Source organism: Rhineura floridana, chromosome 19, assembly GCF_030035675.1.
Source record: "Rhineura floridana isolate rRhiFlo1 chromosome 19, rRhiFlo1.hap2, whole genome shotgun sequence".
NCBI classification, from domain to species: domain Eukaryota; kingdom Metazoa; phylum Chordata; class Lepidosauria; order Squamata; family Rhineuridae; genus Rhineura; species Rhineura floridana.
Window position 1 is genome coordinate 19,472,362 of NC_084498.1, and position 20,753 is coordinate 19,493,114.

Genomic DNA, 20,753 nt, shown 5'->3' on the forward strand with positions numbered 1-20,753 from the left:
AGGAAAGGTATTGAAAATAAAACAGCCGATATCATAATGCCGTTGTATAAGTCTATGGTGCGGCCGCATTTGGAATACTGTGTACAGTTCTGGTCGCCTCATCTCAAAAAGGATATTCTAGAGTTGGAAAAGGTTCAGAAGAGGGCAACCAGAATGATCAAGGGGATGGAGCGACTCCCTTATGAGGAAAGGTTGCAGCATTTGGGGCTTTTTAGTTTAGAGAAAAGGCGGGTCAGAGGAGACATGATAGAAGTGTATAAAATTATGCATGGCATTGAGAAAGTGGATAGAGAAAAGTTCTTCTCCCTCTCTCATAATACTAGAACTCGTGGACATTCAAAGAAGCTGAATGTTGGAAGATTCAGGACAGACAAAAGGAAGTACTTCTTTACTCAGCGCATAGTTAAACTATGGAATTTGCTCCCACAAGATGCAGTAATGGCCACCAGCTTGGACGGCTTTAAAAGAAGATTAGACAAATTCATGGAGGACAGGGCTATCAATGGCTACTAGCCATGATGGCTGTGCTCTGCCACCCTAGTCAGAGGCAGCATGCTTCTGAAAACCAGTTGCCGGAAGCCTCAGGAGGGGAGAGTGTTCTTGCACTCGGGTCCTGCTTGCGGGCTTCCCCCAGGCACCTGGTTGGCCACTGTGAGAACAGGATGCTGGACTAGATGGGCCACTGGCCTGATCCAGCAGGCTCTTCTTATGTTCTTATGTTCTTATCCATCTAGCTCAGTATTGTCTACACTGACTGGCAGCAGCTCTCTGGGGTTTCAGGCAGGAGTCTCTCCCAGCCCTACCTTGCAATGCCAGGGATTGAACCTGGGACCTTCTGCATGCAAAGCAGATGCTCTAACTACAGAGCTACGGCCCTTCCCCTACTAAGAATTTGTCTCATACTGAGTCAGAACCCTTGGTTCATCTAGCTCAGTATTGTCTACACTGACTGGCAGCAGCTCTCCAAGTTTTCAGACACGGTTCTCTTCCAGCCCTACCTGGAGATGTCAGGGATTGAACCTGGGACCTCCTGCATGCAAAGCAGAGGCTCTAACCACTGAGCACTGGCCATTCCCCAAAGCTTGTGCAACAGAGTTTGTGGTAGCAGGAGATGCCTCCCAACCTTCCTCTGACACTCCAAAGTTTAAATAAATGTTACTCTTTTTGGCATTATTTTTAAAGTTCTTTGTTATATTGGCAGATGCTTCTCTGCTGAAGCGCTGCAGGCACATCCGCATCATTCATTCAAAGCGGCATCATACCATATTAAACTGTCATGGCTTCCCCCAAAGAATCCTGCAACGGGCAGGTAGGAGACCCCTGTTCCTCTCTCAGAACTATAATTCCCAGAGCAGTTTAACCATCAAGCCCTCTTCCCAGAGGACTCTGGAAATTGTAGCTCTGTGAGGGCAATCGGGGTCTCCTAAGAATTCTCAGCACCTTTCACAAACTACCCATCCCAGGATTCTTTGGGGGGAAGCCATGATCGTTTAAAGTTGCATGATGCTGCTTTAAATGTATATTGCTTTAAATGTATAGCACGGATGGAGCCTAACTGTCCCCTCACACCTTCCCTCTGCAAGCCAAGAGGTAAGTTCCAAGAGAACTTCGATTTAAGGATGTGAGGGTCACACTCCACCCTCAGAAAGGCCTCAAAATTGGGCAGGATCTATTCATCAGAGAAAAGCAAAGAGGGAAGCACCCACATACAGTCCAGCCAAAAAGAGAGAGACCCTCAAGCCAGCTAACAGCAGAGAGTTGAGAATAGGAGGGTTTTTTTATTGCACCCCAACGCGTTTCGGATGTTGGACCAATCCTTTGTCAATGTTACACTGATGAGAAACCAGCTTGTTATTTGCACAAGATTGCCCTTCACAAAGGGCTGTGCCAACACCCAAAATGCGTTGGGCTGCAATAAACATTTCTCCTATTCTCAACTCTGCTATTTGCAGGCTGGGCAGTTTGAAAGTCACCCCCATTTTGGCTGGACTATTCATCAGAGAGCCGGCAGAGCTCAGCCCACCTTGTGGGCCCCTGTAAAGCTCCTTGTAGTGATGCGAGTTTTGAATGGATGGGTCCAGAAAATTTAGGCTAATTTGCCCAGGGTGATTTGCATCACAACATTTCCGATGCCCAAGAGCATCGGTGGGGAACCTTGTTTCAGCCAGAGGACCACATTCTGTTCTGGGCAACCTTCTGCGGGGCCATGCACCAGTGGTGGGTGGAGCCAGAAGGAAAGTGGGTGGAGCAACAAAGGGGTAAGAAAGGCTTGTTTCTAAACCCATTCATACAACCCTCTCTGTCCTCCATGCAGGCAAGCAAGCCACATGATCAGAGTTCGAGGATGCATCACAGCAAGGCAAAAATACTCAGGTTCAAAGCATGGCCAGCAAGTGGTATGGCCTGGAGGGAGTTCCAAGGGCCAGTCAGAGAGGCTGGAGGGCCGCATTTGACTTCCAGGCCCAAACGTTTCCATCCTTGCCAGAGAGAATGATCTCACTCCGCACATTTGTTTTATTTGTTGATGGTAAACAAAGCTAAAAATATACTTTTTTGGCCCCATACACCACAAGTATTTGACCGGAAATAGCTGAAGCTGCAGGAATCAGGAACTGAAGCACATTTTAAATCGGTTTCAATGTTATATTGTGCAGATTTTTTTAATGGCAAACTTGTGAAACTGATCAAGACAACAGCAGTGGCATCTTCACCCCTGAAGAGCATTAATTACAACGCTGAAATTGACACGCTTGCCTAATACTGTGTTTGTGAGTGGCAAGGCGGGGCTGAGCAATTTCAGCCCCACCTCACTGACTCCTTGTGCATCGATGCTGCTGTATCAGAGGGAAGCAAGCTTTTACCTGTCTAGGGCCGTGGTCTAACATGAATGAATAAATCATTTATTACGACGGTCACAGACCAAAAGATTAAAATCAGTGTAAAAAACCACAACAAAGCAGATATAAAACACAACTGCTGATAATTACTACAAACCAAATATATACAGGCGTGATCTAACATGTTAGGGGCCGCATGCTAGCAGTCGCCAGGTTCAAAGCCAAAAGCAGTCCTGCGCAACCTTTTTCTCCCTCCCTCTCTTTTTCGGACACTCCCTTTTCTCCACCCCCTTCCTCTCCACCCAGTGGATTCTCAAAATTCTTTTGTCTGTCCTGAAGCTTCCAACATTCGGCTTCAATGGATGTCCCCAAGTTCTGGCACTATAAGGGGGGAGAAAAATCTATCTGCCTCCACTTTCTCCACACCTTGCATCATTTTATACACCTCTGTCGCACCTCCCCTTATGCGTCCTACCCAAACTCGAGGAACTCAGAGACAGCTGTAGTTTTTTTCTTATTTATTTATTTAAAAAGTTTATATCCCGCTTCAGTTCCAAGGAATTCTAAGCGGCAAACAATAGCATAATAAAACAACATAGTACAGTATAACATACCAAACAAGTTATAAAACATTATAAGAAATATACAGTATATCACACATTACAATTCAAAAGCTAACCGAAATAAAAAGGTCTTAACTTGGCGACGGAAGCTAAACAGAGAAGGGGAAGAACGAATTTCCTGCGGAAGAGCATTCCAAAGAGTTGGTGCCCCCACTGAGAACAATTTATTCCTAATGCCCGTCTGGTGAATTTGGGAAAAGGAGGGAATATTAAGACCAGGGTCTAAAGAAGATCTTAAAGGACGGGCCGGTTCATAAAATGACAAACGATTTGATAGATAACTAGGACCTGAGCCCAATAGAGCTTTAAACGTTAAAACCAGGATTTTAAACTGAACTCGATAGGAGATTGGAAGCCAGTGTAGTTGTTTTAAAAGCGGAGTAGTGTGAAGTAAGAGAAAGTTTCCGTTCAGCGCACTTCATGAATCTACCTGGGGCTTACTCAGAACTCGGCATCCCTCTCTAACTAACTAGGCACAATTTGGTGGCATTAAGACGTTGACTCAGCAACTAACCCTCCACCCTCGCCCAGCTTAAGTAGGGCTGGGCGGCCCCCTGCTTGCGTGTACCCCAAGTCATGGTTGGAGGCGGACACACAAATGCACACTCCTCTTGAGCTGGGCTTGTTGAATCTCTAGACGCGCCTGCCTCCTGGCCCTAGGCAAAAGCAGGGTCTCAGCATCAGTCCTGTCCTCTCCCATCCTCCCCCTCTGCAGGGGGAGAGCTGTCTGGCGGAGGAGGAGGAGTAAGGGGCTGGGCCGGGGGTCCCTCTTGGGGGGTGTCTGGGACGGCTGAAGGTGGCCTGTCAATGCCCAGAGCAGAGGCTGCTTCTATCTCCCCCCCCTTGCTGGGTCCTTCCCCGGCTGGGACATCCCAGTTAGGGCCGGTGCCAGAAGGCAGCCAGGCTGGGCCCTGGCTGAGGGCCCTTATGGCCCAGAGAGGCCCCTGAAGGCCCCCTTCTTAGGGTGGGAGGATGGCTCTCCCATTCAGTGATCCATGGCAGTGTCAGATCCTGCAACCTTACCCTGCCACAGATCATGGAGAGGGAGCTCCCAGGCATGCCCCAATAAGACAGCATGGACTTTAATAAATATATGGCATGTTGAAACAAATTGTTTATAGAAGATGGTGGTGGGGAGAAGCACAACGGAACAGTAGAGAACTTTGTTTTAGACATATTCTATAACTGTTATTAGACATGTTTTACAATTGTTGTATTTTTTTTGTTCTGCTTTTGATGATGTGTATGTTGTTTGAGATTTATTGTTTGGTTATGTTTTATAATGTGATGTATGGTTTTCCTTTATTTTTGTTTAGATGTTTTTATAATTGTTATATTTTGTTTTTGAAGATACGCATATTGCTTATGATTTATTGTTCAGTTATGTTTATTTAATATGTGATATATTTGTTTTCTTTTACTAGCAATTGTACAAAATGTGATGGTATATTGCTTTTGTGTTGTGAACTGCCCAGAGAGCTTCAGCTATGAGGCAGTATAGAAGTGTGAATCATCATCATCATCATCATCATCATCCCACCCGCATGCCCCACCAATCTCTCCCATCACCTAAGATGCCTGCCATCACCCAAGATGGCAGTGCGGGCTCCCCTAAAGGGCTGACGCCCCTGCTGCCATCTTGGGTGCTGACAGGAATGCCGGCTACATGCGCATGTCATTCACATGACACGAAAGGTAGATAGGGCATGCAGGCAGGCTTATTAGCCCTGTGCCATCTGTATCAGTATGTGTGTTGGGCTACGGTGCTGTGGGCCTGGGCAGGCTGGTGCCCAATGGCCCAGTCATGCCTAGTGCTGGCCCTGGTCCCAGTCCAAGTCTTCCCCTCCCCCCACCCCCTTGCATCAGTCCACCCCTCGGCTAGCACGGCTCATGACATTATGTGTATCTGACCTGTGTCTACAATCCCATCTGCAGTCAATTGCACTGCATGCCCTAAATTCTCTCTGTCCACTCTCTCCACGTACTTCTAGCACAAACCTCGATTGTGTGCCTAATGGGTCGTTTTTTCCCCCCGCAAACCATAAAGCTGCAAACACTTCAGCATCATAATCTCAAGGGAGGAGGCAAGAGCCCAGGGACAGAGAACCCACTAAAAAACCACACACAAAAAAACTTTCAGTCCCCAACATCTCTAGGTAGGGCTGGCCAAAGTCCCTCTCTGAAACCCTGCAGAGCTATCGCCCTTCAGTGTACACAGCATTGAGCTAGATGGACCGACAGTGTGACTTGATGTAAGGCAGGTTTCTGTGCTCCTGTATTCATGGGAAGGGCCATAGCTCAGTGGCAGAGCAGCTGGTTTACATGCAGAAGGTTCCAGGTTCAATCCATTGTGGAGAGCCAGCATGGTCTAGTGGTTAGAGTGTTGGACTGGGACCTAGGAGACCAGGATTCAAATCCCCACTCAGCCATGAAGAGAACTGGGCAGCCTTGGGCAAGCCAGTGCCTGTCAGCCTAACCTGCCTCACAGGGTTGTTGTGAGGATAGAATCAGGAGGGGTGGAACCATGCTTGTACACCACCCTGAGCTCCTCGAAGGAACAGGAGGGTATAAATATAATAATCATCATAATATAACAATAATAAAATGATAATAGAATCCCCGCCATCTCAAGACAGGGCTGTAAAGATTGTTCTCTGAAATCCTGCCAGTCAGAGCAGACAATACTGGACGGACCAACAGTCAGAATAAGGCAGCATCCTACATACCTATGGGTCACAGCCCTCTACCTTTTGCGATGGCTCCATTATCTGCTGCTTTCAGGAGGCTAGGAGGAGAGCCTGGCTGGGAGTCCAGAGTCTGTGAGTCCAAATCCCCGCTCGTATCTCCTGGGCGTCAAGGGCCAGCTAAAGATCACCTCCACAGGGAGTGGCTCAGGGGTGACGTGCCCTGCCACCTGCGCAGCCGTGGGCAAGCTGCATAGTCCCAAGGAGCCCAGTTGCCCCCCAGCTGGCACTTGTGGACAAGGAAGGGGCTGGCTTGTGCAGCTGCGGCAAGCTGAGCAGGCCCTAGCCGGCTGGGGAGGACTGGCCTCAGAGGGACCCTATTCATGGGGTCGCCATAAGTCGGGATCGACTTGAAGGCAGTCCATTTCATTTTCACAGGGAGGGCCATGACTTGGCTAAAACTGGAAGGGTCCAGAGGAGGCAGACTTCTGGATTTCATAAAGGTTCCCCCACCCTGACCTTTCCCCCCACAATTTGAGCGCGGCACATCAACTCGTATAACAGTGCTACACATTCTCACGCTCTATTTGCCGTACAGACAGGTAGTCGCCCATTTATCATCACTGTTATTTATTATGCCCAGCTGACGTTTCTTCCTTGAAGAGCATCTGGGAAGAAGACGGACGCCTGGCGTTGCCTAGCTACAAGACTGGGTGCAGATGCAGGGGAAAAAAACGCCTTCCATCTCCAGCAATGCCGCTGAACCTATTCTTAGATCCTCCAGGCTTCGGATTTCTTTCCGCGGGACCAGCACAGTCCCATTGTGCTCGCCTGGTCGACAAGAGGAGGTCAGTTCTCATGTTACACCTGTGTCAGCAGAAGTAGCGGTGACCTTTTTTGTTCTTTTCCTGAAGGCCCCCCCAAGGTAGCAGTACTGAAAAATGTAAGAGTGACCACATTGGGCTCAAACACAACACATCTTCCAGCTCTACATTGTGGGGATAACACAGGCATTCCATGTGCCAAGCTCTAGGGCAGAGGAGGGGAACAAAAGACCATTGAGCTGATAGTGGGCAGGTTTCACAGCATTGCCAGACTGTCTAGATTAGCATTTCCAACATTTTTTCCCCCGCGGACCCCTTGAAAACGGCAGCGTTCCTTGGCGGACCGCTTCATGATTTTTCTGCCTGCCCATTACCATTGCACAGAATCCAAATTGTAACACAATAAGATACAATACATGCGATAAAAACACAGTTCAAAATCAACATGAATATTCCGTTCAATAGCCTCCCGTCTTCAATCACAAATCCACAGACAAGCGGCAGGCCACCTGAACAGAGCTCACAGACCACTGGTAGGCCACAGGCCACAGTCTGGGAGCGCCAAATTTAGATCTCACTTCGAGCCACGCATTCTCTGTGAGCTGCATGAAATGAGGACCTTGTGCAGATGCAGGCTTCCCACCACCACCACCAACAACTAATTAGAACATGGGAAGCTGGCTTATGCTATCAGGCCACTGGTCCATCTAGCTTAGTACTGTTTACACTGACTGGCAGCAGCTGTCCAGCGTATCAGACAAGGACCCTCTCCCAGCCCTACCTGGAGATACCGGGGATTGAACTGGAGACCTTCTGCATGCAAGGCAGATGCTCTGCCACCAAGCTAGAGTTGTTGAACTTTGGTCAAACCCATCATGACAGACAACTTGAGGGTGTGGCAGAGTACATGTTACTTGCAACTATATCTTCTATTTAAAAAAAACATTGAGGGACATTTGGAGCAGGGGAACCCGTGCACTGTTACTCAGCTCAAGTTGCCCCCACCCCAAGAAATTGCTCCCCTTTCCAAAAGTCACAAAAATGCAATTAGTAGGATACATGGACTGGACTATGGCTCCCATCATCTCTGACCGTTGCTAGAGCTGATGGGAGCTACAGTTCAGCAACATCCGAAGAACCAAAGGTTCCTCACTCCTGTTCTAAATATTATAGGAAAATTAAGCACAGTTGCAAAGATAATACCATAACCAATTCACTTGCCTATTCAGGTCAAAACCTGATCAAAATCTTTATATGACCAATAAATAACAGCCAATTAATTCAATTGGTCGTCTTCAGTGGTCAGAAGAAAATTATTAAATACATCTTGGTCACAGAAAATTGGTCCAATAGGTTAATTTGTCTAATGATGTGGTGAGCTGGCCGCTCATATAACTCATGACCACGAATGTACTGTACACAAGAGGTACAACTTGGTATCGGTAGTTGCATTACTCTTATCATTGTGCCCAAATCAGCTACCCCTTCAGGGTATCTTCCAAAGCTTAGCTGTCTGATTGACAGCTCCCCTCTCGTCCAGATGCAATCGCCAGCATCTCTGAGCAGGGCTCAGAAAAAGACTTCTGTCTGAAACCTTGGAGATTTTCTGCCAGTCACTATCGATAATACTGAGCGAGGTGGACTAATGATCCAACTCAGGGTAAGGCGGCTTCCTACATTCCACTGTACATCAGCCACCTCACCGCTTCAAGCCTGCACTTATCTGCCGTCAGGAACGATTCAGAGCCGGGAGAGTTGAAGCATCACCTGGTCCTCACCCTAGGCCGATTCTAATGGTGGCTGCAAAAGAAAATAACTTATGTTTCCCTGTCTCTCACACATGCACAGAGTCCAGTTTATAATGCCAAATGACAAAATAAGCTTTTTCTTTTTTGCAGTTCCTGCTGGATTTTCTATCAAACCGACACTTGAATAACAGGCGTAGTGACATGCTTTCAGCCCTTCCTGCATCTCCATCAGGCATGATTCATGATACTGGAAGGCCAAGCACATTGCAGGTCACTCCCTCAGCAGATGCTGAAGCTCAACGCAAGAGATCATGAAACAACACAGAGACACTCACACACTGCAGTTCGTCCTAGAACACCTTAATAACAAGCCCACTTTTAAAAAAAAAAAAAAAAAAGGCAGACATATCTCAGCTGCACACAGGTACCATTTCCTCTCAGACCGACCCTTGAAATACAAAGGAGAAAAAACAAAATCACAGATCAACAGGCCCTTCTTTTCTGCCATCTAATTGCATCACCCCTTCCAAGCTCACACAAACAGGCTCATATCTCCAGAGAGCCAGATGCTTTGCAAAGGAAGTCAAGACTGATGTCTGTGCAGCTGTCATGTCGTTATATGCCTTCAAGTCCATGACGACTTATGTGTCCCTATGAATCTTTTTTCGGATATATTCATAGGGTTTTCATGGTAAGAAGTATTCAGAGGTGGTTTACCATTGTCTTCCTCTAAGCCGGCAGCACCCGGTATTCCCAGGTGGTCTCCCATCCAAGTACTAACCAGGCCTGACCCTGCTTAGCTTCCAGGAGCAGGCCATACTGAGGAAAGGAAGGAGGAGAGGGGAGGATTTTAAAAACACATCGGCTTTGTGTACAGAAGTTCCCAGGTTCAATCCCCGACATCTCCAGGCAGGGCTGGGAGAGAACCCTCTTTGAAATTGTGAAGAGCTGCTGCCAGTCAGTGTGGTCAATACTAAGCTAGATGGGCCAATCTGACTCCGTATAAAGCAGCTTCCTATGGGGAAGGGCCGTCGCTCAGCCGCAGAGCATCTGCTTTCATACAGAAGGTCCCAGGTTCAATCCCTGGTATCCTCAGTTAGGGAGAGAGCCCTGTCTGAAACCCCGGAGAGCTGCTGCCACCCAGTGTAGACAATACTGAGCTAGATGGACCAATGGTCTGACTCAATATAAGGCGGCTTCCTAGGTTCCTTTTAATGTCAAAAAACAGCTGTCCCAGAAAAACACAGGGAGGCCGTACCATCTCAACGTGGCCTGGCCCTAAAGCAGGGGGTGGGGGCGCCTGTAGCCCTCCAGATGCTGTCAGGCTCCAACTCGAAGGCCTTTCCCAACTCTGCTGGCCACAATTCCATCAGCCCCAGCCAACGCAGCCAACTGGAATGACAGTCGGCTCAGTCCAAGACCACCTCTTTGGGGCACAGATTTCCCTGCCCCTGCCCTAAACCATCGCACGGGGGGGGGGAGAAAGTCAGTTTGTCCAACCATCGCAAGAATGCGGGGCGTGGAGCCTTGCTTCCACAAAAACTGCACAGAGAGAACAGAGGCCACCAGAACCTATTGTGGGGGGGGGGGTTGTTCCAGCGATCAGAGAGGAAACAGAGAAGAAAAGGGCTCTTCTTTTGACTCTCCCCTTCCCAAATGTCAGGTATCCCGCACGGATGGACGGGTGGCAAGACACACATTGAAGGGCACCGTCCATCCATCGAAGTCCCTCAAGATCAGGAGCTTGCAACGCGTTCTCCCTTAAAGCAGCACAGAAACAAGAGCTCCCTTTCCTCTCTTTCTCTCTCCCCCTCCCTCGTTTGACAGCAACACTTCAAGTAGGGAATGAAAAGAGAAGCAGACCCCTTCCCAAATAATAATAATAATAATATTAATAATATTAATAATAATAATAATAATAATAATAATAAATCAGCCTTGCCTGTTTTTCTTCTGTGGGAAAATGGACGGGCACATGTGGAAGCAGCGAGAGGCGTCCAGAAGCGCATCAAAAAGGAAGAGAAGAAAATCAGAAGACATTCACAAGGGCCAGGATGAAGCACATTTTAAAAAACAAAACAAAAGAGAGGCAGGCAGGCAGGCAAACACGAAAGCAGAGTCGCCCTACCTGGGTTGACCAGCTTGCTTTTGTACCGCATGGCTGTACTCATCTTTCCTCTTAAGGAAAGGGCTTTGGAGCAGAGCGGATTATTGCACCAAACGCAGCTTCCTCCGCAGAGGCGATCTTTTCCAAGCTGCTACGATTCCCCCCCCCCTGTCCACCCTGACTACAAAAAGCGCTCTCGCTCTCTGCATGCGCGTGTCAGCCAGAAGCTGCTGCATTAGAGAGGCTAGCCAAGGGGAAAAAATTAAAAAGGGGAGGCGGGGCAGGATGCAGGCTAGCCCTGCCCGCAGCCCGCAGCCAATCAGAGCCCCGCCCCGGGCCAGCCTGTCTGCATCCATCATCCCCTCCCTTCCAGCATGCAGTGGTCAGAGCTGATTATGTCCATACACCCATCCTCCTTTTTTATTTTTTAAATGATGATGATTATTTTGCAGACATCAAATGAAAAGGAAAGGGAGGAGAGCAGGACGACTTGGTGTCGCCCTCCCCAGAAGAGGAACCCTTGAGCAGCTCACAAGGAAAGAGTGTATGCAGACACGTGTGTATGGATGTGTGTGTATGGATGTGTGTGTGTGCCATTACATACATGCATGTTGTTGTTATGTGCCTTCAAGTCGATTTCGACTTATGGCAACCCTATGAATCAGCGACCTCCAAGAGCATCTGCTATAAACCACCCTGTTCAGATCTTGTAAGTTCAAGCCTGTGGCTTCCTTTATGGAATCGATCCATCTCTTGTTTGGCCTTCCTGTTTTTCTACTCCCTACTGTTTTTCCCAGCATTATCGTCTTTTCTAGCGAATCATGTCTTCTCATGATGTGTCCAAAGTATGATAACCTCAGGTTCATCCTTTTAGCTTCCAGTGATAGTTCTGATTTCATTTGTTCTAACCTCCAATTATTTGTCTTTTTCGCAGTCCGTGGTATCTGCAAGGCTCTCCTCCAACACCACATTTATAAATGTGTATTTACACACATATATACATGATTTCTAAAGTGTCAAACACAGCTTTGGCAAGTTGTCTCTAGATCATAGAAAGACCAAGGTTTTATCACTAAAACCATCTACTTATTACATAGGAACTAACAAAACAGATATTAAGGTCTCAAAGCAGAAGGCCAAACGTTTTGCTTTAAGACTTTAATATTGGTTTTGTGAGTCCCTGTAATTATTGAGTGTGTGTGCCTGCTTACAAACACACACGCAGACTGAAATTTTTAGTTTGAAACAAAACAAGAAATACGGGCAACACACAATCATGCAACAAGATCACTAAAGGAATAAAAAAACTCACCGATTGCAATACTACGGCTGCAGCCCTCTGCACCAGGGTTACTTGCTGGAAGTAAGCTCCACTGAATTCAGTGGGCCTTACTTCTAAGTCGACATGGAAATGATTGCAGAGATAGTTTATCATGCTTGAGAAAGACAATCAGCCTAAGCTAAGGAAGTCACTAAGGATGCAATGCAATGCAGGTGTACTCAGAAGTTAATTCCATTGAGTTCACTCACCTTCTTGCCTTTTAATCTCTTTAGTACCTCTCCCGTGTGTGTAGCATTTTATGTATTTTAACTCAATGTTTTTGTGTTCTTTGTGTACAATTTTATTATGTATATGTGTGATTTTATCATAAGCCAACCCGAGTGCCCTATTATAGAGTAGAATGGCAGGATAGAAATATTTTAAATAAAAAAATAAAATGATATTGGATTGCAACCTTAGGGACCTTCTCTGTAGGCTGCTTGACTGTTGTTGCCTAAGCTGCAATCCAACACACACTTACCTGGGAGTAAGTGCCATAGATCCCATTAGCAGCCTAAGTCTATCTTACATGAGTTATAGGTGACATTTTCATAGGAAAAAAAATATAGGTGCCTGGACTTGATTGAAATTTGATCAGACGTTCAAAGGGCTTCAGCATAAGAAATAAACGCTTTTCCTTGATACAAGCTTGCAATCGGCTGATTTGGTTTCACCTGCCTGCATAGGGAAGGGAGAATCTGGCAAAAGAAAATTTGGCTCTGGAAACAGCATTGCTGGCAAGCTTGCTCGAGCACAAGGCTTGCAGGTTTAATCTTTCCCTCCGCGCCCACCCACCCCCCATGTAACAATGCGGATGGGTGGAAGATAAATTCCCCACCCATACCAATCCCTCTCTCCTGGATGCACAGTATGCCAAGTCTATTTTTAAGACTGCCAGCTTAATCATTTCTAGAACTCGCGCTTGGAAAGGCATTTGCCGCCTCCGCCTCCTAAAACCTGCATTTGCCGAGTATTGCAGGTGTAGGTGTGCTGTGCAAAACAGCAGCTCCTTTGCAGAATTCAGCTAGAGATGGATAATCTAGAAAGGGGTTGGAGTCTGAAGCCTAGATCAGGATCTACTGGTAGCGACTGAGCTGGGTGATCTGCAAGGGTTACTGTCCTACCAATAGTAACAACAGAACAGCTGCACTCCACCTAAATTAGACTGCTGAAATTAAGAACATAAGAAGAGCCTGCTGGATCAGCCCAGTGGCCCATCTAGTCTAGCATCCTGTTCTCACAGTGGCCAACCAGGTGCCTGGGGGAAGCCTGCAAGCAGGACCCGAGTGCAAGAACACTCTCCCCTCCTGAGGCTTCCGGCAACTGGTCTTCAGAAGCATGCTGCCTCTGACTAGGGTGGCAGAGCACAGCCATGATGGCTAGTAGCCATTGATAGCCCTGTCCTCCATGAATTTGTCTAATCTTCTTTTAAAGCCATCCAAGCTGGTGGCCATTACAAGGAAGCTTGAGGGTAACCGGGAGTGGGAGACAGTGTTAGGTACAAAATGCATTCAGAAGCACCCTGTTTGTTAATTCTAACCAGCAGAGGCTGGTGCCCATTGGGACCGGTAGGGCGGAAGGCAGGGAGCCCAACGCTGGGTGGAGCCAAAGCAAAGGATGGGTGGAGCTAGACCCAATGACAGGCTGAGCCAGATCATTCTGGTTTTGTCTCCATCCACCTCCCTGCTGAGTTCTAAGGGCAATAATGGGCTTGAAGAGAAGGAAGATGACAGGCAGGGCCACCCCCACACCCAGACTGGTTGTAAGTAAGGAGGTAGGCAGCTGGAGGGTGGCTCAGAGCAGAGTGGGCTTGGTGGGGCAGCGCCCCACTTGCCTGAATGCATCAGCTTCCACTGATTCTAATCATGTGCCTTTTGCACCCGGCTCTGTATGGTACATCTTGAGGCTCTAGGTGTGTGTGTGTGTGTGTGTGTGTGTGTGTGAGAGTGAGTGAGTGAGTGAGTGAGTGAGTGAGTGAGTGAGAGAGTGAGAGAGTGAGAGAGTGAGAGAGAGTGAGAGAGTGAGAGAGTGAGAGAGAGAGAGAGAGAGAGAGAGAGAGATCTAATAAGCCTGTGGTTTGCACAACCCTGGCCTACAGGACTCAACCAGTTCTCCTTTTGAAAATTGGAGAGTGCTGCTCTGTTTATTCATGAAAGCAAGGGTGGGGAACCTGAGCCCGGGGAGCCAAATGTGGCCCTCCAGGCATCCGTACCTGGCCCTCAAACTTCCCCAAGTCACACACCCTTCTCCCCAGCCCACACCCTTCATCAGCCCTGGTTCACACCCTCCTTCAGTGTTTTGCCCTGGCCGGAATGTGTCCTTCAACTCTGACAATTTTATTTATTTATTACATTTATATCCCGCCCTTCCTACCAGTAGGAGCCCTAATTCTAGTTTGGCCTCCGTCCTCCACCCTGCTGAGTTCTACAAGGCTACAACAGTGAGACTAGGAAGGAGGAAGTGAAAAGGCAGTGCCCCCCCCCCGGACTGGTTGTAAGTAAGGCAACAGGGGAGGCAGACTGAGATTGGTGGGGCAGAGCCCCATTTGCCCTCAAGAAGCAGTCATTGCTGTCTACTTGTGGCTTTCCAGAGGCATCTGATTGGACAACTGTAGGGAAAAAGACGCTGGACCGGACTGACCTTTGGCCTTACAGCCAAGGTTTTTCTTATGTTCTTATGTGAATTAGTCCTAGTGACCTTCAACTGGAAATTAGGTTGATTTAAAGCGAAGTAGCAGTCTTTTCTGTAATGAGTCTCTTGGGGGGGGGGAGACTAATAAATTTATCATGAAGTATTTTTCTTGTAAGAATCTAAGATTGACCTCAAATGGATTTAGGTTTGCATTTTTACACATTTGTGCATGTTTAGATCAGGGCTCGTCAACATTTCTGGGGTCTGTGGATACATCTGCAAACTGCAGAAAGGGTTGGCACCAAGCACACACAACTATTCACACCGGACACTCATGTTTCCCCTTCCACAATCAATTAGGCTCGAAAAAAGTGTTGTCATTTTCCCCCACCCCCAAGTCTAATTGGGAGGGAGAGGATGATCTACCCTCCCCAGCTACATGAATTGTGGAAGAGGAAAAGGCTCCACCCCTGCATGAAAAGAAAATTGCATTGCTCTAAAATGGGAGAAGTTAGTTTGTGGCCCTCCAGATGTTGTTGAATTCTAACTCTCATGGGCTTCCCTTGGGCATCTGGTTGGCTCCTGCACGAACAGGATGCTGGACTCGATGGGCCACTGGTTTGATCCAGCAGGCTCTTCTTAATTTCTTATCAGCCCCAGTCAGCATGGCCAATAGTCAGAAATGATGGGAGTTGTAGTTCAGCAACATCTGGAGGGCCAAAGGTCTATATAATATTCGGCCCACTTATGTTGCTAGCGATTTCAAACAAAAAGATTAAAAACCACACACTTTTTTTTTCATCATGTCTATTCCATTTATTACAAAATTGTAAGGGACGTTTAGTGTCATGATACATATAAAATGACTGCAAACATACCATTGTTTTTTCAACCGAGGAAAAAAACGAAAAAACGCTCCAATAGAAAAGGTTGCTCGTCAATACTTGAATATTCAAAACGGATCTTTCACGAGGCCTCCGGGAATATTTGGCATGTTAAGACACTTTCATGATTTTAAGGCATCGTGGGTAATGTCCAATCCTCTCCCATCACTGATATGATGTAACTTTAGTGTTCTGTACCATTTATTTCTTTTAAAAAAATAAAAAAGGAAGCACCAAAGAGAATTCTACCCCAGAGAGCCAAAGTGCAGGTCACAGCAGCCTTCACCAACCTAGCCTGCTTCAGATGTTTCGGACATCATGATAGGAGTCACAGTCGAAAACAGCTGGAGCGGGCTACGTTGGTGAAGGCTGGCTTACAGAGACAGACTTTTTTTTAATGTTAACAAGCAATGAGAGAAGCCCATTCCAAACTGGCAACAAGCTACATAATGGTTCTACAATGTCTAACGGAAACATAGCTAGGACAGGGTGCAAATCAGAGACATTTATGGCAAACAGTTCACCGAGTCTTTAAGTAAGAAAGGTACAAAAAAGTTATCAAGTTATCCTAGCTTAAAAAAAACAAACCATCAACCTACTGTCAAAGCCAACTACATATAGCATGGTATATTAGCTTTTGGGTTAAAAAAAGAGACAGAGAGAAGGAAAACAGGTCCCACATTATAAGCATGAGCACATTATTACCAACAGGGTGACATAAGGAACATGATTAAGGAGAGGTACATATTTGGGGGGAGGGGGAGGAAGAGGCTGCTTTCCAATATAATCTTCAAGACTTGTGGCTGTTCCTTGTTGCATCCTGCTCTGCATCCATGCGCAATCCATTGGCGTTTCACTAGTGTCCTCGTTCAGATTCAAATAAAGCACTGAGCCATTTTAAGAGCATCGGGTAATCTCTGAAAGGAAATGGGGGGAATGTAAGAGAGTTTAGAAGAAAGGCAGATTACTTTGTATAAAACACACAGACACAGTTTCACTCCCCACACTTCTCTGAATTACAAAAATGCATTATATTCATAACAAGAGCATATAAAAATGCTAAGCTTCCAAAAATATGTATGTCAGGCAAACTTAACCCCCCCCCAAAAAAAACGTGTATATTAGGAGAAGTGATGAATGTTCATGGAGACTTTTTTTTTTTTAAATCAAACTGATACAGAAATGTGGAGAGCTCAACTTAAAATAATGTTTTTAACCCTTTTTTAAGGTTCTTTTTAAAAATGTTTTTAATGCTGTTTTGTTTTAAAGATCTGTTTTTATGATGTTTTAAAGTGTTTTAGTGCTTTGTTTGCCGCCCTGGGCTCCTGCTGGGAGGAGGGGTGGGATACAAATTAAATAAATAAATAAATAAAACCAGGAAAATAAGAAACAAATTGTCAGATTCAGTTATCCCTAGGGATGGGGAACCTACAGCCTCCAAGACATTGCTGGAAGTTGGGGAGTCCACCAGCCCCCCGCTCAGGATGATGGTGGGAGTTGTCGCCCAGCAACATCTCACAGGCTACAAGTCCCCCAGCCCCCAATTTAGATAATGCTTTCAATGGTTCCAAGCACTCCACGTGCCTTTTCTTATTGTGGTCCTGTAAGTTAGATCAGTATTATTACCCCCACGTTGCAGAAGGTGAGCAGAGGCAAAAAGTGAATGGCTTGCCTGAAGTCCCCAGGTGCATCCGTAGCAATTCACAGCAGAAGTGGGATGTGTGTCAGAGGTCCATAGCTCAGTTTCCAAATTCCTTTGGCTACAGAACTCTCAAATGTACTAAGCTAGTGGTTCCAAATCCTCCCCCCCCCCCCCGATGGATCACTTGAAAATTGCTGGTGGTCAAGGCGGAGCAGCTTTATGGTTTTTCTGCCCGTTGTAGCCATTGCAATGTGCTGTGCTAGATGCTTCTGTCTTTTCATTGCTTCTTTGATTTCTTAAATTGTATTTTATTGCATTACAATTTGCATTCCAAGGAATTCAAACGATAATACATTAAAATACAAAAAATCAAAGAAGCAAGGAAACAACCCTAGGATGAGGGAAGACCCCCTACCCTTCCTGAATTTCTTCAGTAAATTCAAAAGCAGACACCGTAACCTCCAACACTGGAAGACTCTCAGATAATGACACTGTTGCGCAGGATACCGGTTTTGGTGCGGGTACTTCCCTGCAGCTTATGTAGGATGATTGTTAATCCAGCCCTTTTTTGCATCTGGGCACCACACAGATCCAAAAAGGGGGTGGAAGGGAGGAAGCAACCTGAAAAAGCCTGCTCTGTCAGTTCACCGGGAGCAGACTAAAATTAAGAAAATGCTACTGACGTTTGCTCCGGGACAGATTATATTTTATTAGACACAATCTAGCATCTTGTTTTTCCAGTTTCTCTAAAAAGCGCCAGTTGTGCTAGGTTAGGCACTGTAACCTAATTGAAAAAGAAGGCAGTAGCTGAAAAGGACAGAGGAATCTGACTCCCGAGATCTTTGGCAAGGGAATTAGGTCGGGCGGGGGGGGGGAGAGAGGTGTTATGTGTGTCTGCCATTGGACCAGCAGAGCTGTAGCCCTCCCACCCAGCCCACCTGGAACTTTGAAAGTGCAATTAAGAAGATGCCTTTTTGCAGTAGCCGATCTTCGTTTTTAATGTATTTGTAACAGTTTTTACTGTACGCTTTTTATTCATTGTAAACAGTTTTGATTTTGTTTTAAATGAAATAGCAGTATGCAGATAAATAAAATGTAAACTAAGGATGGAAGTATCGGTCAATTTCAGTTCTCTCAGTTTCTCATTTTTTCAATCTGAAATTCAGTTCCCCACATTTCTGCAGCAATTTGTGATTCTTTTTTTTAAATCCTCATGAAAATTCTTCTGCATTTTACTGCAAATTTCTCCTGATAAATTCATTTCTGTATGCGGTTTTGACCAATCCGCACATTTTTGCAAGCAGTTTCTCCTAATATAATGCATTCTGTATATTATAACTAATACTGTCATTTTTATGCCCATGCTCCCCTAATATAGGTATTTTTGTAAACACTGTTTGGTTGTAGGGCTGCATTGCAAAATCTGGACATACGCGAATTTCCAAGGATGGCTGTGTTTCAGTTCACATATTGTTTTGGAAAATGCAGATTTGATAGATCCAGCTTTGAATGCGAACTGAATTGAATCCCCACCCCTACTTTCAACCAGCGACAATGGAGAGGCTGTTAACATATCTCCCCCAACCTCTCTTGGCCGCTCCTCCACTAAGTTAACCGCTTTGGGTTGTAAATCATCTCTTGCATGGTTCCTTGGAAATAATTTGATCTAAAGGGTGAGGTATAAACATTGAAAATGAATAAACCTAAAAAACACAGATGCATACACAAATCCTTGTTATTTCTGGATATCATGAAACAGGATCATGCACACAGGCATCCCGGAGGAATGACAGCAGTGAAAACATTGACAATTCTAACCAGAATTTAGCTCCCTCGTAGGTTCAGTCTAATGCAGCTTTCTATGTGACTTTAAAATCCTGTGTGACTTTCAGGTGAGAAGAATTTCTGAAGTATCCCTAGGAATCGTGCAAGCCAATGTCCTTGATTTATTGGGCAGGTCTCTCTCTCTCTCTCTCTCTCTCCTCTCTCTCTCTCTCTCTCTGTGTGTAGGCCCAGCTTCAAACCTCGGCATCTCCAGCTAGGGCTGGGAGACACTACTGCCTGAAATCCTGGAGAGCTGCTGCCAGTCAGTGTAGACAATACTGAGCTAGATGCACCAACTGTCTCATTCGGTATAAGGTAGCTTCCAATATTCCTATGTTCCCATTGCGGCATCTGGTTGGCCACTGTGAAAACAGATGCTAGACCAGATGGACCACTGGCCTGATCCAGCAGGCTGTTCTCATAAGCCTACCCTAGAAGGCTGCTGAGAATACAAAATGACAGTCTGTTGTACAGAGTCTTGGCTTCACAGAGGAAAGGCAGGATGCAAAGGAGACTAACGAACTAAGGAGAAAATGGATGCTCCAGCCAGAAGGGAACACGCAGTGGCTGCAATGTGAGTGTAATCCAAGTAGTCCAAGGACCCATACGACACCCAAAAGAATCTCCCTCTTTAAAAAGAAAAGGGAGATGTAGAAGCCACAAGCCTTTAAATCTGCACGAAGCATAAAAGAATGAGCATTTTTCATTATTTCATCGTTGACAATCAAAAAAGGCGGGGCAAACTTCAAGCAGCAAGTGAACCCAATCGGGGCAAATCGCAACACTTTTTCTGCAGACGCAACAAAGCCGACAGGCTGGCAAGGCAGGGGAGCCAAAGCAGAGGGGCAGCTCATCCAGCCTTGGTTAGCAAAACATCCTGCAGGCCTCAGCAAGGTGATTGCTCCAAAAGGGGTTCGAAGCCTGCCTAAGCTTCACATTCCAGCTGTCAGAAGCGACAGGCACAAATGCATCCTCCCTCCCACCCCTCCCCGGAAGACTTTCCTCATCACATCAGCTTGGCATCAGACCATGATTAAAGTCTGGTTGCTACGGTGACGCCACACATATTTTCCTTTTAAAATCCCACGTATCCATTATGGTAGGGAGTGGGCTGCTTTTTCAGCCCTTTGTAATGGGCTTGTCGGGAGCATGACTAATGGTTTTAAAAGCAAGATGTGATAGTGTGGTAAGTTATACAGGAGGAGCTGAAGACTTCTCACACACACACACACTTTTTACTCTTCCATTGTTATGCAGGAATATTACAAGGCAGGAGGAATGAGTTAGCTGTCGAACGCTTGCAGGGTTTAAAATTCTTGACTCTGTCCCATCCTTTGTCAAACTGGTGTCCTCCTAATATATCTGGACTGCAGCCTCCATCGTCCCTGACTATTGGCTATGCTGGCTGGGGCTGATGGGAGTTGTTGCTAGGAGCCTCTTCTTCCCCTCACAGAGCTACAATTCCCAGAGTTCTCTGGGAAGGAGGATTTTTTTATTTTATTTATCGCGGCCGATGGCCAATACAAAATCATCATACAGTTAAAACCATTTTTTAAAACAAATTAAAACCAGTGTCGATACTCTTTATATAGAATTTTGATTTAGCAGTGTTCTACGAATTATAATTG

The 20,753-nt window shown here is 46.2% G+C and overlaps 1 protein-coding gene across 3 annotated transcripts in view; it reads right to left on the bottom strand.

The window, feature by feature from the left end:
- LOC133373490 (septin-2) overlaps window positions 1-20,753 on the bottom strand; it is a 481,091-nt gene that overhangs the window by 401,171 nt on the left and 59,167 nt on the right. For 2 of the 3 annotated variants that reach the window (XM_061603306.1, XM_061603308.1), the window contains exon 13: window positions 15,576-16,576. The exons of the other annotated variant lie outside the window; for it this stretch is intronic. The gene's annotated coding sequence lies outside the window, so the exon portion shown is untranslated. Of the gene's footprint in view, window positions 1-15,575; window positions 16,577-20,753 lie in introns of those variants that run through there. 3 annotated transcript variants of the gene reach the window in all.